This window comes from Pipra filicauda, unplaced genomic scaffold (genome assembly GCF_003945595.2).
Source record: "Pipra filicauda isolate LSUMZ 115617 unplaced genomic scaffold, ASM394559v2 scaffold74_size2892960_pilon, whole genome shotgun sequence".
NCBI classification, from domain to species: domain Eukaryota; kingdom Metazoa; phylum Chordata; class Aves; order Passeriformes; family Pipridae; genus Pipra; species Pipra filicauda.
Window position 1 is genome coordinate 1,086,917 of NW_024104920.1, and position 16,107 is coordinate 1,103,023.

Below are 16,107 nucleotides of genomic sequence, written 5' to 3' on the forward strand. Positions count from 1 at the left end.
CCCACTTTTGTGGCTCTCCATCACTTGAGAGAGCCTGCCATCTGCAGGGCTCTGCCTGGGTTCCTCATATGAAGCTGAAAGCTCAATGGAGTGCCAGAGGAAAGGAAACGTTTCAGCCCATCAGGCAAGGACTCTCCATCTGAGCCTCTCCAAAGGGAATGCCAAGGAAAGAGCTTCTGTGTTGTTACAGCTAACACCAGAGGGTGCAGGGCATTCACCGAAATAGAGAAGGCCTATTTTAACCTTTACTCTGCTTTTGAATCCAGGAGTCCCACATCCCAGAAATATGTCCACCAGGCTTAGCTATTACAGATAATAGATTACTTTTTTGTCCTGATAGAAAATGAAGAATCCAGGGGGAAAAAAAAGTATGAAATGTCTGGTTTTCTTAGCAAATGTCAAGATTGTGCTTGAAAGTAGAAAGTGTTCTAACCAGAGATTTTTTAACAAAATATTTCCAACTTTGTGGAAAGAATGCTTCCCTCCCCACCCCCGACTGCATGAAGGCTAGTGATGGAAAATGTAGACCATGAGCTTCTGCCAGAAAACTCACAGATAACAGACACTGATAGAACTGAAACATTACAGTCCTCAAGTCATAAAGTACAGCAAGACTCAGTAACTTAACTAAGATCTCATAGAGGGTCTGTGGCAGACTCTGGAAAATTCTTGTGCCCAATTCTCTTCCAATGCTGCCAAGAGAAGGATGTGTATCACTTCACCATGGTATTGCTAAAAAAAAAAAAAAAAAAAAAAGATACAACCTTGCAGTCATTTTTCCAAAGCACATCCTATTTTTTCTCTGTACTATTAGTTGACAAGTCTTAGCTCATGTGTTCATTGTCCACAGATTATTTCCAATTGGTGCAGCTAAATCTGCCTAACTCCTGCAGGTTCCCCAGAGCATTGTCTTTCCAGACCAACCACTCATTTACAATAAGACCCGTCTGTTGCTGGGCTCTGGAGCAGGTGTCACTAATTAGCACCTCCCCCCACAGGAGCATCAGTCCCCAAACTTACGTTTAGTTTAGGATGTGACTTGTAAGTCTTTATATTTGTATTTGTGTATTCTGTCTTTGGAACTGTAAGAAACAAGACAAATCCATCTGGCCCATGACTGTGAGATATCTTGACGCAAGTGGGGTTTGACCACAAGTGTTTTGTAGCCATTTGCTGGCAAACAGCAGTGAAGCTCCCCGGTGCCACCAGCAGCAGATGGCAGAGCCCTCTGGGAACCAATGCCCACACGCTCATCTTGCCAAAGCCAATCCAAGCTTGGGCTGCCATGAAGTGCTTTCCAAAACTAACCCATGACTACACTGGTTCAAAAATACTGCCAGTCAGGACTTCTTCTTTGGATTCAGAGGTACTGCACAGCCTCTATGCCTAGAGCCAGAGAGGAAGGGAGCTGGTTTTGCTGATTGTGGGTATCTTTTGATAAAAATATTTACCGCTACAAGATATGACCAGGTGTGCCCTTAAGTTAATTGCAGGCTTCTGTGGAATGGCTCAGTCTCTCACTAGCTCTTCTTATTGTAATAACATCCATCAGGCATGGGAAGATACCCCTGTCCATGGCACAGAAGCAAGAGAATGAGGGGGGAATTTGCCTCCAGTGTTCCCAGTATTCAGGAGTCATAGAAGTGGAGAGGAAGCCTTTTACAGAAAAAAAGTAGATATTTGGCAATAATAATTATCTAGAAGAATGTCTGCTGCTGTCAGCACACTGATTATGCCTGGGCTCACAGCTCCTTGGACCTGTTAGCAATGGCTCACCCACTTTGCACAGTGAAGCCATAAATGAAGGTGTGCGAAAGCAGCACCTTGCCCCATTGCCACTGCAGAATAGACATCCTGCAATTAGTGCTTACAACCCGTTTCAGGAACTAACATTGCACAAGCAAGCCACAACCACTAAAAGGCCAAGGCTGCAACAAAGTAATCTTTACAAACTTTACATGGGCTCTCTATTTCATACACCCTCCCAGTTTGCTGACTTCTCTCTGTATCTTTTGTGCTTGTAAAAGAGTGATATGTATGGCTGACAAAAATCACTGCAGAGAGGGTGTATATTACCAACCATGTTTTGCAAGGGAAAATTTCAAAGAAAAACACCGTAGGGATGTCTCTACTGAAACTCCCCCTACTTCATGAATCCTGGCTTTCCCTCTCCTGCATTTCTTTATTGCTTTCTCTGACCCTTGACAGGTTTTGCTTTATGATGAAGTATGGAAAGAGCCACATTCCGGTTTCTTGCATGTTAGCAGGAGCACAGCATTATCCTACTGAGATTCCTATAGTGTGACTTACAATTCACTCATGCAAACACAAGCAAAACTAAAAGTTATGAAAAACTAGTAGTCTGCTATTCATTGTTATTTCTTCCCAATAATTTTACCAAGACCTATGATCCTTTCCTCTCTTTCTCACAGTTAAACACCCACATTGTGGCTGCTGTATTATATAATCAGTACTAAGAAGGTTTAATTACTTTTAGTCATTCAGGTTACTGAAAAAAAAAAAGGACATCCCACTTCTGAGTAAGTGTTCTATATTATAATTGTTAACATTTTGTCTGTAATACAAAAATAAAGATCGACAAAAGGGCTGTCAGTGATTTCATTCCATGTCACACAAGAAGCTCCTCTGTTAATTTCTCCTCCACGCCATGTAATTTGATACAGTCCTCAGGCTCCTAACAAGTTAGCAACACTGCCCTCATTAAGGAAAGTGAAGATATCACAAGGGAACTACAGTATTAAATGAACGTGTGTAGCCTCATTTCTTAGAGTATCATATGACAGAAGAGCAGAAACCTACAGTTTTGAGGGGACTGTGGAAAACACCTCTGTCAGATGACATTTTGGGGAAGTACTTGCAATGCAAGTTGTTACTTCTTGATAATCTGCTTATGCTCCAAACATTATTCTTTTGTGCAGATTCTATTCCAAGTGGAAAACTCTCAGACTTGAACATCTTACACTGTGTATGAAAATTTTAAGGAGTCTGAATAAGAACAAACCCATTCAGAAACACAGAAGGATGTTCTCAGTGTGTTCCAGACAATTTTTCAGTTGTAGTCTGGGAACCTACTTCAGACAGAAGGGTCAGGCTCTGAATTAAATCAAAGTATCTTGATCTCATTTTGGGTTCCCTTTAGCCAACAAGCTGTAGGTATACATGGTCCTGATAAGCTGTATCTCATTCCTTGTGTCTTCTTCTGGCTTTATCTAGAGCTGGGTTTTCTTGACTAGATGGGATGTCCAGTTATATCATATACGAAACCCACAGTGGAACCCACGCTGTGCTAACAATTTCCTTCCACATGAATGGCTGGCCATGGCTACTTTGTTTTCATTATCACTCAGCTGAGGGGGGACAAATAATAAGAAAAAATTACCAGGGGTTATGACCAGGCATTAGGATTAGCAAGCTTGGGTATTCTTAATGAAGATCTTGTCTAAAATGTATTTTATATTTCATGTACCTCTCTTCCAAAAAATCTGGATGATCCTTATTGGTATAAAATATAAAGGAATCATTTGATGACAGCACGTCATCACTTGCTCCTGTCTGCCAAATCTCATGGAGTCTGTTTATGTGCATGTTAGGCATTCATAAAACCTGCTCCTTTTCTGCAAGCTGGCAAAAGATATGAGTGCACTACTCAGAAGGCAGCCAGTGGCGAGCAGAAAGAGCAAATGTAATGTCATCCTCACATCTTTTAATTCATCTCAGTACACTGACCCAAGGCGCATCCCATCACAGCTGCACTCTGTTGTGTGGGAGTGCCTCAAATGAAGGCAGTGTAATTTAGAGAGCAAATTAGGATTGCATAGTACCAACTGCAATAGAAAATCCCTAGAGGAGGGAGAGAATTTGCAAAGATGTTGGAAATTTGTTGTGCTGACAAAGATGGCTTTAGCAGTGGGAAAGAGGAAATGGATAGGTCATAGATGGACTAATAATGCCATTTTCCTAGCTTTAGCTTCTTCTGCATGAGTGTCTAAAGGAGACAGTCCTTGCTTTTATAATACAAACTTCCTGTTCTCAAACACCCATACAGCTTTACCTGGGAGAGTCCTGGGAAGAAAAAGGATTACTGATGAATGTTACTTAGCTCTGATTAGTGAGGCACAGGGCGGAAGAAGGATAATGAGGGAGATACTGAGCACAAGCCATAAGCAGGCATCAAGGAACACAGAGTAGGCAACACACTCTGTAATAATTAGGTGTAAAGGTCTATTTCCCAGAGGCACATAAGAGAAGTTCCCATCCTGAGATTGCAGTCCAGGCCTTTATGTCATTCACTACTAGTGCCAGGGTAGGTCAATCAAACTGTTGTAGCAAGTATCCCCCATCCACTGCCATCATCTAACACACAAATAGTACATTTGTGTTTCATGTCTGTGTTCCTAGTTCCTAAACACAAAACATGAATCTATGAAAAAGGTCACTTTATCCCAAATTCTCTCTTCTCACTTCAGTCACTCTTTCTGCAAAGTGTTTAGGTTTGCCTGTCGATAGTTCTTTCCCCCCCAAATTTCCTAGTTAGAAACAAATGAAGATCTTTTTTAAGGGGTCTTGGGGGGGCTTATGCTTTAGCTTCTACTTGGAAAATGAGTTTTTCTTGGGATTAACAATGTCCCTTGTGATCAACACTTGCAATACTGGAACTGTCTATGAATTTGTTGGAGTTTGCTTCACCAGTTACTAGTGACATTGGTCTGAACCAATTATGGTATAATTGTGAAAACACTTAAAGCAATCACTATCTAGATGTAGAAATCTGGGAAAGCTAGCCCAGTGTCAAACTGTTGACGAGAAAATACTATAAATACTCAGGGATAACAAACCATCCCACACCAGGAGAATGTATTTTTATTGGGGAAATGATTGCACAAGTCTGCACAGTCAAAATGCATTACTTGGTATTGCTCCCATCTCGGGGGCAGATATTGAGCTACTTGTACATGGAGAAATCTATCCAGCTGTATTTCATCTGCTACCCAGAAAGTCCCATTCATTTCAGAAACTTGTTAGTGCCTTAAATCCCTAAAAGACTATTCAAGGATATTCTTATCATCCAAGCAACTGGGAATCAATAACAGTCTTGGGAAGAGGCAAGAAGGGGAATAAGGGTTAATAGCAATTATTCATGGAAATGCAATCTAAACCATGGAAAGCAATCTAAACCATTTTTTCATATAATTTGGAGTGCCAGATTTAAAGGACTCCTGAATGCTAAGGCTATTTTCATCATTATGAGCCTATGTTTTATTGGGTAGGACCAGAGTATTACTCATTTTTTGTGACCCTGAGTTATCAAGGACATGCTGGGCAAACAGCCAAGGTAATACAAGCTCCTTAATAGTAATCTGTACTTAAAGCTAACATGATGGCTACTACATGATGGCTGTGCCAGTTGGAGGAAGATCTTCCAGCTCTGGTAACTGCTTGACTTAGCAGTTTTTTTAGTGCATGAGAAACATTATAAAATAAAGCATATATCTTACAAGTGGGAGAAAAGTCATGCAATGTAATCAGCAAAGAAATGGGAAGAAGTAGGAGAACAATGGGGTGGAGAAGCAGTGAATCCAAAAGAAGTTTTGACATGTTTTTTAGGGAAAAAAGTCAGTAAAACCCCTGTGGTGCCATCTGCACATAGGACTGCCATTATGTGTGCCAGAAGAACAGATCAAGAGGTTGATAGGAGCCCTGTTCTATTTAAAGGACATGGAAATGCGTGGAATCCAAGAAGTTAGAAATGGACAATGTAAGACTATCTATCTCCTTGGATTGATCTCTGGGGTACATTTCTGGGTATGGGTGCCTAGTTGAGTCATTGAAGTCTCAAGCTCTTCTCTTTTGTGTCCCCCTTCAAACTGTGGAGTTGCATGTTCATCTTCAGTTTTCAACCTTTTCCAATATTTATGACTCTGTTCAGCAGATGTATTTTTCATATATATACTTGTTTTGTCTTAATTACTTCTGTGGATCCCATGGACTTTCAAGGATCCAAAGACAGCCACTGGCTTCACCCATTGATTATCTTATGACACACAGTATGCCAGGGATTAAAAAAGAGTAAATTCCAGAAATTGTCACTTCCTTAGCGAGTGTATGGATAAGATGGTCATGAAGCTTTTTTCATCTGTAATGTATGGGCTTCGTCCAGGTTATTAGGAATCTGATATTGTATCTACTGTATGCTTTCTTTATATTATCAGCAGAAGACTGAGTTCTTCGACTATCTACCAAGGAAAATCAGGAACTCTAGCTGAGTTCTTTAGCCCAAGACAGCTGCTGAGACAACACTTGTTCTAACCCTACACCTGCTGTGTAGAATCACTCAAATTAGGCAGTGTGGTCAGTCCCACTGATCAAGCTATGCTATTCTTTAGTCCAGATGAAGGTCCTCTTGGAGGTTCTATGTTGATGCAAAAGTGACCAGAAAAGAACTTTCCCATATTGTAACCTTTCAGGGATAGACACCATTTATTTCACCTTCCTGTACATCAAATACAACAACACCTACTGCAGAACAAGTTTTGAACTCGAACAGTAAAAATATTTTTTTATGTGACTACAGTACCTCCAGTGAGGCCAACACAGTGAAGCCCACATGGCTACTGAAAGTCTTACTCTTAGTAGGAAGTGAAACTACCCAACAAAGCACGTGAACTGAAGAGAAAGAGAACCAGCTTGCATAAGGGTACCTAGCAAGGTGGACTACAGAGCACAGAATGGGCCCTACTCACAATCCTGTAGCATTCAAACTGAGACACAGAGCTTTAAAATGAGAAATGGTTTCAAAGGAAAACAAACTTTCTAACCACAGGGCTACTCTAAAAACACATAGCATCCTAGATCTAATCAATATTTTTTGCTTTTCACGTTTTTCACACATAGTATTTTAGCAATGTAGTGCAAATTTCCCATTCTGCTTTTCCAAAGAAAAACCATGAAAAGCATTTGATAGTATGTTTAACAGGTATTCTAGTGAAAAACATCCTGCTTAAAGGTCACATTTTTTTGAGAGAGTCCTTAGATTTCTATATGAAGTGCAGCAGGTTTTACTTAGAGGACTAAACCCAAATGTTGACATGGTGCCATAGTACTTGGTGAAATTACTGGCTCCACCTCTTTCTCAGCTTCAAAACACACAGATGCTTTTGAGAAACCCACCAGGAACATTAATATGATGCTGTGTCAGGAGGAGGTTAAAGTGAGCGGGTGGCAAGTTCTGACCTCACAGAAATCCAGCATTTCAGAGGGCTCTTCACTAAAGAACAACAGCATTTTCCAAACCCAAGAGTAGAAACAGAAGCTGCTTAAAGAGAAATCATCCTCTTTGTTGAGCAGCCCTTTTTTCTAGATGAAAGGAAAGAGAATTGGTAAAACCACAATGTACCTCCAAGATGTAAATATTGTAAATAAGTATTATCTAATATGTTTAAGGAGAAAAGATAGGTGGCTATAATTTAAATGGCAGTGTTAAACTGCCTGTACAGACTATTCTAAATTTAAGCTTGAAATTAGTCCAGCACACCAGCAGTGTCTCAGAAATTTCTAAAGTTTCTGTCACCATGGTAGCTAAGTGGCAATGGGCTTAATCCTGCACCCACTGAGTCCATTATCAGACTTCTCCTGGCCTTAGCAATGCTGGATGTGACCCTGTAAATCCTAACATGCTTGAGACCACAGCTTGATTTCTAAAACCTTTTTACCCACTTTCCCACGGCAACTTGGGTTGGGAATTTTGTGGAAACCATTCACTTGAAAGATGTCTGGGGGAGATTTCTTTCATTCGGCAACAAATCCCTGACTGATTAAAAGAACTATGTTGACAGCCTGACAGGAAGCCATGCCATCCACTCCTTGGGCAGCAGGCACTTTTGGCAACATGTGCCAATTTACAAGACAGGGAACACTAAGGGAGGGGAATCAGGAGTCAGACAAAGTCCCTGGAAACTTCTAAGCTTTTTAAAAAAGAAGGGAATTGTTGCCTTGGTTAAATACAATTCCCAGTCTCTCACAGCCAACTAGACAAATCAACTATTATACTAAAACATTTATATTGTCCTCAGTGGATGATGATAAAATGTAATGATTAGATAATATGCAGGAGTATACATAATAACTCCTCAACAAAATCACCAGCTCTCTGGGATAAAGACGGCTGAAAAACCCAGGTCCATAGACATAAACGTTTGGGCTCTAATCACCTTCTGGTTTTATCCTCTTTTCCTGAAGAAATAAGGTCTGAGAGATCACACTGTCCATCTCTCAGCCTCTCCTTAATAACTCATGAACCAGCTGGCTGTTTCGGCCAAACTGGCAATGTGAAAGAGGTCACAAAAGTGAGAAGTTCTGCAAGCTCCATAAGAAAAGGTGACTGTGTGGAGTACAGACCCCACGTTAGTGCCTTTAAGAGGGAAAGGGGTGTATGTTGAGGTCAGCAATTAGGACTTGTTTGAAAAGAGCAAGGGGGGGCCTCTCCAAGAGAAGAGCAGAGGAAATTGCGGGTGGTTTTTGGCACACTTATGATGGAAATTGTGCAGAAGTGGGTTACAGACTGTGTGTGGGCAGGGACACAATTTCAGAGGAAACTAGACTTCATTAATTCTGTTGCTTGGTTGTATTATTGTTTTCTATAAAAATGATGAGGATTATTAGAAATAGCTGCTAATTGCATTACCAACATAAAAAGGCCTGAACAAAACCACAAGGGGATGATGAAAAAAGAAACTCTAATACTGAGAAGCCATGTAATAAGTAATACACAAGAAGAGCTAAGATCAACATACAACTTACACTGCATGTTGATTAAAGTAATGTATGTGCTGAAAGGCCGCAAAAATAGGAAAGAACCTGCAGGACATTTAGAGTAAGGGTGGCTCATTCAAAAATTGGTATGTGTTTTTGAACATACCTGAGTTCAGCCAAAGGTTGTTCTGAGAGTTCCTTGATCCTTTGGAAAGTTGGACAAACTGAAACACCTTATTACTGCACTGTGGCTTCCTGTGGAAGTGTTGACTCAGAGCTGACCACTGCATGCTCTAGAAACACAGTTGAACAATCTTCTGTTTTGTAGGAATATGCTTAAGGCATCAGCATAAATGCTTAGAGATAAAGCAAGCATCAGCCCTAAGAAACCACATCCTTCAGAGAGAAGAGATCTGAGATGAGGCCTGTGTAGAGAAATGAGGAAACTACACGCTATGCAAGAGCTGCCCTTATGGAGTTGACTGAAGAGTCAGATTCTGCTCCCATTTGTAGCTTGAAAAGCAAGAGCAAGCCTGTAGAAATGCCAGATTTTTTTCCCATTTAGAGCCAATCTGGGAACAAAATCTGGTCTCTACGAATTTAGCTCCTGCTGAAAAGAGGGCTGTCTCGCTCTTCAATTGTTAAAATGCTGCTTTTTAAAAGCAAGCAGGAGGCAAGGCAAGGAGAGATTTTTGCTCTAAAATTAGGAAGACCTGTTAAGCACATATCCCACATCTTCATCAGGTGACAGGATGATAAACTTGAACAATTTTTCTATTGAATAAGTGTCTCAAGGCTCAAGGGGACTGCTAATTCCCTTTTCTACAATGACTCAGGCAGGGATTTCCCTTAGCTTTGTTATTAGCCTAGTTGCTATTTTTCTTTCTACCATTTTGTTGCTTAGGAGACTGCTAGTCATGATAAGAACTCCACAAATAAACCAAACCAAAAAACAGAAAAAACCCCCCAAAACCAAAACAAAACAACAACCAAAAAACCTCAAGGCCAGTCTTGCCACTGTGATCCCAAGTTATGGAATGCTAAATGCTTTTGCCTCCTGGGATCTGCTCGCACAGAAGGAACATGCTTTGTTAGTATAAATAGTTGCCAAGGAAGTAATTTTCCAGGCACAGCCACAATTTGCTCTCCGAAAGCCAGGTAGAATATACATATTTTTCATATTTTTGGAGCAGTAACAGAAATTTCTCCAGCAGAACAATGTAACTGGGCAATGATTTCTGGGGCAGAGGGCTGGTTATAAGACAGAGTCACAGAGCAGAGCAGCAATTTCCCTGTCATTACATCAGGACTGTGCAGTCCTATAACAATTATACCTACATCTCTGTATAAATATAAGAGCAAGTTCTCCTTTTCCTGGGGAGGCTATCTGCACACATTCTAGTCCAGTATGATTGTGGTGCCCCACAATAACTGCTGACTCTTCTGTCTCGTTTTCTTCAGGAGATCTCAATCTGCTTCCTAAATCTAGTCATCATAATTTCCTCTCTTCCCCTTAGATTTTTACCCTCCCTCCCCACCTTTGATTTTATAGAAGGTGAAAGTGCAGCCAAGAGATCTGATCAAATGTAAGAGGTGCTGAAAATTCCTGGACCCTGGTCCAGTTCTCTAATGGATGGCTATAACTCTAAAAAGAAACCAGCGTAAAATGCAGTACACTTTACACATGGTAGAAAATGAGTCCTGCATTACAAACCCCATCTATTTTATCTTCTGGCTTTTCAAAAGGACCAAATACATAATTTCTTGAGAATGGGTTGAAGCTCTTTAGATTTCATCCCTCTTGAAAAATCTGGTGCTTATTTTAGGATCCCAGCTACAGGTTTAAGAAATTAACGTCAAGCTCCCATTCTTGACATGCTGAAAGTGTGGGTTTCTGGCACATGCATTTAAAAAGGGATGTGTTATAAATTGGCTTCCTAGGGCCTGAGGACTTTGGAAAAAGACTTATTAAAAGATATGCAGCATTAAAAAGAAGAACACCTTCAAAAACTGCTGCTGTACAGGATGACTCATAGGGTTATGCCACTGATTTTGCTAGTAACACCAGAAGAAAATTACGTCCTAGATCAAAAACACTCAGATGATGTGAACTTGTTCCTGGGGAAGACATATGGCACATTTTACCAGGCTTATTTCCTTTGCTGAATAAAGTAACTGAGAAGGTAGATAATATCAGCATATTCAATGCAAGCAATAGGCAGTGAGGGGATAAGTTTTTATGTCTCGATCTTGCTCTTATTTGTAGATGCTGATACATCTCCCTTGGATTTTAGGAAAGTAGGACTGACACCAATATAGCTGTCCTTAATTTCCTGCTTTCTCTTCGAATGCATTCTTCCTATCTGTAGCTCCCTGTTGCTGGTCTTTTTAGATTCCCTCTCCAGGAAGCTTGTCCATGTCTTCTTATCTGTTTGCCTAAGCCATTGAAGCATAATATGTAGCTCTTTGCCTTTATGTAACATTTGCTTACTACCCAGTGGTATCTTTGGAAGAGTTGGCACTTTCGATGATCTATCTAAAGCATGTACAAAATGATAAGACCGTTAATGCCCTTTCAGAATTACTGTCCTCCCACCGGCAGGGGCAAGGACACAGATGGGTTGTATGTGAACCAAAATATATGATCAAGAAAGAACAAAAAGACAGAAGCACTTGCCCACAAGGAGAAAGCAGGTGAGGTTACATTCAAAATATGTGTTCCATCATGGAGTGACAACTTATGGTTGAAGACCCCTAGGGAGTCTTCACATGCATTATGGGGTCACAACCAGCCCACCCTTCCTTTATTGCTAGGTTGGGAGAATTTATGTATTAATTTCTATTTCTGTAGCTCTTAAAATCAATACCAAGAGGTCAGGGCCATGCTGGGCAAAGTATAGTGACATTTAAAACAAAGCCAGTGCTCTTCCCCATAGATAGCACACACCTTGCAACCTGGACAGTATGGAGCACAAGGAGAGTGACACATTACAAATGGGAGACAAATGGGGGACAAAGCAAGAGCCAAGCCAGGAACACTAAAGAAGGCTTGCTGCTCAGTCACAGGCAAGGCAAACATCCTGATAGATGTCTGCTGCAAGATAACTGGGTCATGCTGGCTGAGGGTGTGAAGTAGATTTCATTTTCATTGCCATCCTGCTTTGCTACAGACAGCAGGAATAGCACAATTCAGTTTATGTGAGTTCAGAAGCCCACAGATAACTGCCTGGAGCCCCCAGTAAAATCCCCTTGCCTCCATCAAGGGGAAAGCATTTTTCATCAAGTACGGGTGCTTTAATTCCCTCCCTCATTTTCACATGAGCAAAAACAGCCGAGTCAGGTTGGAAAGTCAGGTCTTCTGGCTCCAACTGCTAGACTTTGAGCTCTCCTTTGTCTGACACCTCCCTCAGCTGGGAACTGCTTGACTCAGCTGGGAACACTTTGCATTCATTTTCTCCACTGATTTCCTTTGTAAACCTGTTGTGCATCATCTCTTTAGATAATAAGTTCTTCAGTATCCTCACTGTAGTCTGTATGTACAGTGCCAAGCATGATGTGGCATCAGATCCCTGCTCAGAGTGTCCATAATTTACTAAAATCCAAACAGAGCCATAGGAATGGCAGAACAAAGAGAAACAACTCCAAGAGGTTATGGGCAGCATAAGAAGGAACAAATTTATCAGTGTCCCTTTAGCTTCTGCCATAAGGAAAGAGGCAACAGCATCTGTAGTAGCAGCTACCAGAAATGTCCTCAGTGACAGAGGGGGAGATGGTAGTTGTGGTTAGTGGTAAACAACAGGGACCCATGTATCTCACAGAAACACTCTTGTCCTATTCACTTTACCATCTCTTTTGACATCTTCTAGCTTTTTTCCTTTTATTTTAGTCAAATAGAAGCAGCTGGAAGCGGGGCCACTTCTGACTGCCCAGTGCTTTGTTTTGGGAAGCTAGGAAAATAGTGTCACCTCCATCTTGTCTGAAAGGGATGAAAGACATCACAGACCTTTCATAGGCTACTTCTTTCTTGTGGGTTGTTATCACAGGGTTAAGCCCTGTTTTAAAAATGGAGGAAAACTTGTATGAAAAGTGCCTGGGGGCATTTGAACTGCTTTATAAAAATAGCTGCCTGAAGAAGGAAAAGAAGAGAAAAAGTGAAAAACCAACTCAACATCAAATAGTTTCTAGTTTATCCGTCTATTGCAACCAGTGTGATATTAATAGAACACACAACAGCAGGGAGTGGGAAAATAAACATATTTTCACTCATATAAAGGGACTGCCTAAATGACTCATATATGCAAAAATAAATAAATGTCCCCCATGATAATCTGAAACTATATTTTATCCACATAAACAATTCAGCTTCTTAACTGTAACCTAACATGTTAAATTCACTCAGTTTTATTTGAGGGCATGGACAGATTGAGTGATCAATCTCTATTACCCTGAGCTTTTTTTTTTATCCCATCCTTACAGTGCCATTTTTCTTCTCACTAGACATTTTAGTTCATTTCCTTGAGCCTTCTTCAGCTTAATAGCTGCATTTCAGACTTACATTAAAAAAAAAAAAGCTATCAAACTTCCAGAGGGAACTGAGTAAGTAAGTGAGTGTTGTGCATGGGAGGGAGAAATACAGAAAAAAAATGGATAAAGAGGGCAACTGTTAGCATTGCATGTGCTGCACCTAGTGGATAACAGTTATGTATTCTAGTTTCATAACGGAGATGTTTAGGGTCAAACAGGTGCTGGCTTCATATGCTGTAAAATCAAGAGGCAGGGTTTTTTGTCTCGTAGAATTGGCAAACAGGTATTCCCCTAGAGAAATGGAATGAGGACATAGCAATTAACTCTCCCGTTCCTGCAATTCGAGTGCTAATCACATCCTTAGCAACTGCGTGGTCACTATGGTACCGACAACATCTTTTGCTAAAATCCTTTCTGATTCATTCTCCTGGTAACTTTGGTGATGGTCAGAGCAGAGGTGATGTGCACTTGCTGACACTGTGCTGAATGGTTCCATCAATCTCCATTCTGCAATATTGGACTCTATTGCAAATGAAAATCAGCTCCCAGGATAGAAAGGAAGCCAGGAAGTGTCCAGAGTAACTGTGCTGTTTGCTTTTCAGAAACACTGTGCAAATGACAAACACAATGCTTCACTACAGCCTCTCTGCTCTAATAGTCTTAAATGTGAGGCTAATGAACTTTAGCTTTCAACAACACTGAACTCATTATACTGTAAATACCCTTTGTGTAACACCTTCTTGTGACTCAGATGCCAAAAACAATAATGAAGCTATCAGAAAAGAAGGAAAGGAAAAGGCTACAGTCTTAAATACAAGATAATCAGACTCATCTTTCCACAGCAAATATTTGTCCTGGGAGAAGCACTGGCAAATTACAGAGGGTGTAATGGAAAAATGCTGGATATTGAGACATTTGTGAATGCTAATGGAATAATAAAATAGCATACGTGAATCAGACTAACAATTTGTCCTTGATGGAGTTGCTTAGAGTGGTTGCTGAATCTCTCCTGTAAGAAGTTCTGTGCCATGCGCTGCAGACACAGAGAACTGGAACCAGCTTTCATTCACTGACTGTGTGGGGTTCACATCACTAATCTGTAGCTGCTTGGAGTGCTCCAGGGACATAGAAGAGCTGGAACTCCCGTCCTCACTGTGTGAAGAGGACTGCTGCCTCCCTTGCCTCACCAGCAGTATAAAGTGGTGAAGGAGAACTTAAGCAAGACTCCAGCCTTTTATTTTCAAATCTCAGTGATTTGGTACACAGGAAGGCAAATCTTAGCATCAGTCAAGCAAAGAGAAGGAAACAAGAGTTTGCAGGAAGAAGACAGATGTCATGTAATCAAAGTATATGAAGTCTGTATCAGGACACTATGCAGTTCATAGGAATAGGAGAAAACATTCCCTGGCAGCATATTTTCAATATCTCCCAAGCTGCAGGATTATATCCTCTGATAAAGCTGGTACTGATTGTTTTTGGAGGCAGAACTGGTGAATGCTGTGTGGACCTAGGGTGACAAGCATCTGTTTTCACATGTGGAATATAATGTTAAAATAGAAGGTATGGATACTGAGAGGTGGTCAGCTGAAGCAGGAGTTTCAAGTGGTACTGACTAAGAATCAAATAAATGCATAACTTAAGAAAGATTCACAGGGTGGACATCTTCAGTGTCAGCATTTATTATATACTTCTAATTGGAAGACCTCAGTTCTCCATTTTCTTAGTTGATTATTGCAGCAAAGACATACTGAGCACTGTATACCACTCACTGATTGCTGGGCGAACATTACTGGAGTGGCAATATTTGCTTTTTCCTAGAGCTATCATTGCTGGAGAGGGTATAAGTCATTTTGGATAATGCTCTACTAGTGCTGTATTAAACACACATGAAAATTATCTTGTATGCCTACTCTGTGTTTTTTTCAGTTTATGTTTTACTTTGCAGTGAAAACAAATGCTAATCCAGAACTTGAGCAATAATCCGTGACAGTAATGGTGGAGATAAAAACCATAATAGCAATTTTGGTCAGCTTTCCCAAAGCCTTCACCACAAACTTTACGAAAAACGCTGCTCACTGTGCAAAAGTTTCAGCACCCAGAGTATGATAATTTGACAAGGTGGCTGAGCTGTACAGCTGTGCAGTAATATTTCAGATTATCCTATTGCTCCATTGGTCATTCAATATACAGGTACGTACTTCACGTAACAGTCTTCAAAGGTAGACAGAAGATCCCTGCAATTTCTGGTAATAATAAGCCTGGGGAGTCTCCTTCTATGCTGGAAAGAAGACAGAAGAAAAGTGGATTGCAAAATCCAAATGCTATGGTCTTGGCTCCCTGACATAGGTCAAGAATATGTTGTTCAGAAGTTGAACACGTATTTCAGATCTAGAGATCCACATCACAGAACCAGAAGTTTTGAAAGGACAGCTTTGTTACCCATTATTGTTTTGCTCACTTCAATGGTTTTCCTCCACCCTGCTCTCTATAAACCTATATAGACCTCCTATATAAAAAAGTGTGCCTTTCAGTGGGTGTTTAAAGTAACGATTATTCTTACGCGAGTCAGTTGGGAAGGTGTCTAAATCCACTACACGTCCTTTTTTATGTGTGCAGAAATTTGGGTTCATGAACAGGAACTCCAGACATCTGAGGTAGACAAAAAATCTATGGTAAGGATCTGAGAAGAAACTTTTGTTCTGTGCTAGAACTTAGGTTTATGTGAAACATTACCAAGATTCTGCTGAATAGGAGTTTGTCTTATCATTAAACTTACTATTTGGTAACTGCTGGTCAGTGTAAGTTATGTCTTTC

The 16,107-nt window shown here is 40.6% G+C and overlaps 1 long non-coding RNA gene across 1 annotated transcript in view; it reads right to left on the reverse strand.

The window, feature by feature from the left end:
- LOC113993393 overlaps nt 1-16,107 on the reverse strand; it is a 38,324-nt gene that overhangs the window by 12,895 nt on the left and 9,322 nt on the right. The gene's annotated exons all lie outside the window — the stretch shown is intronic.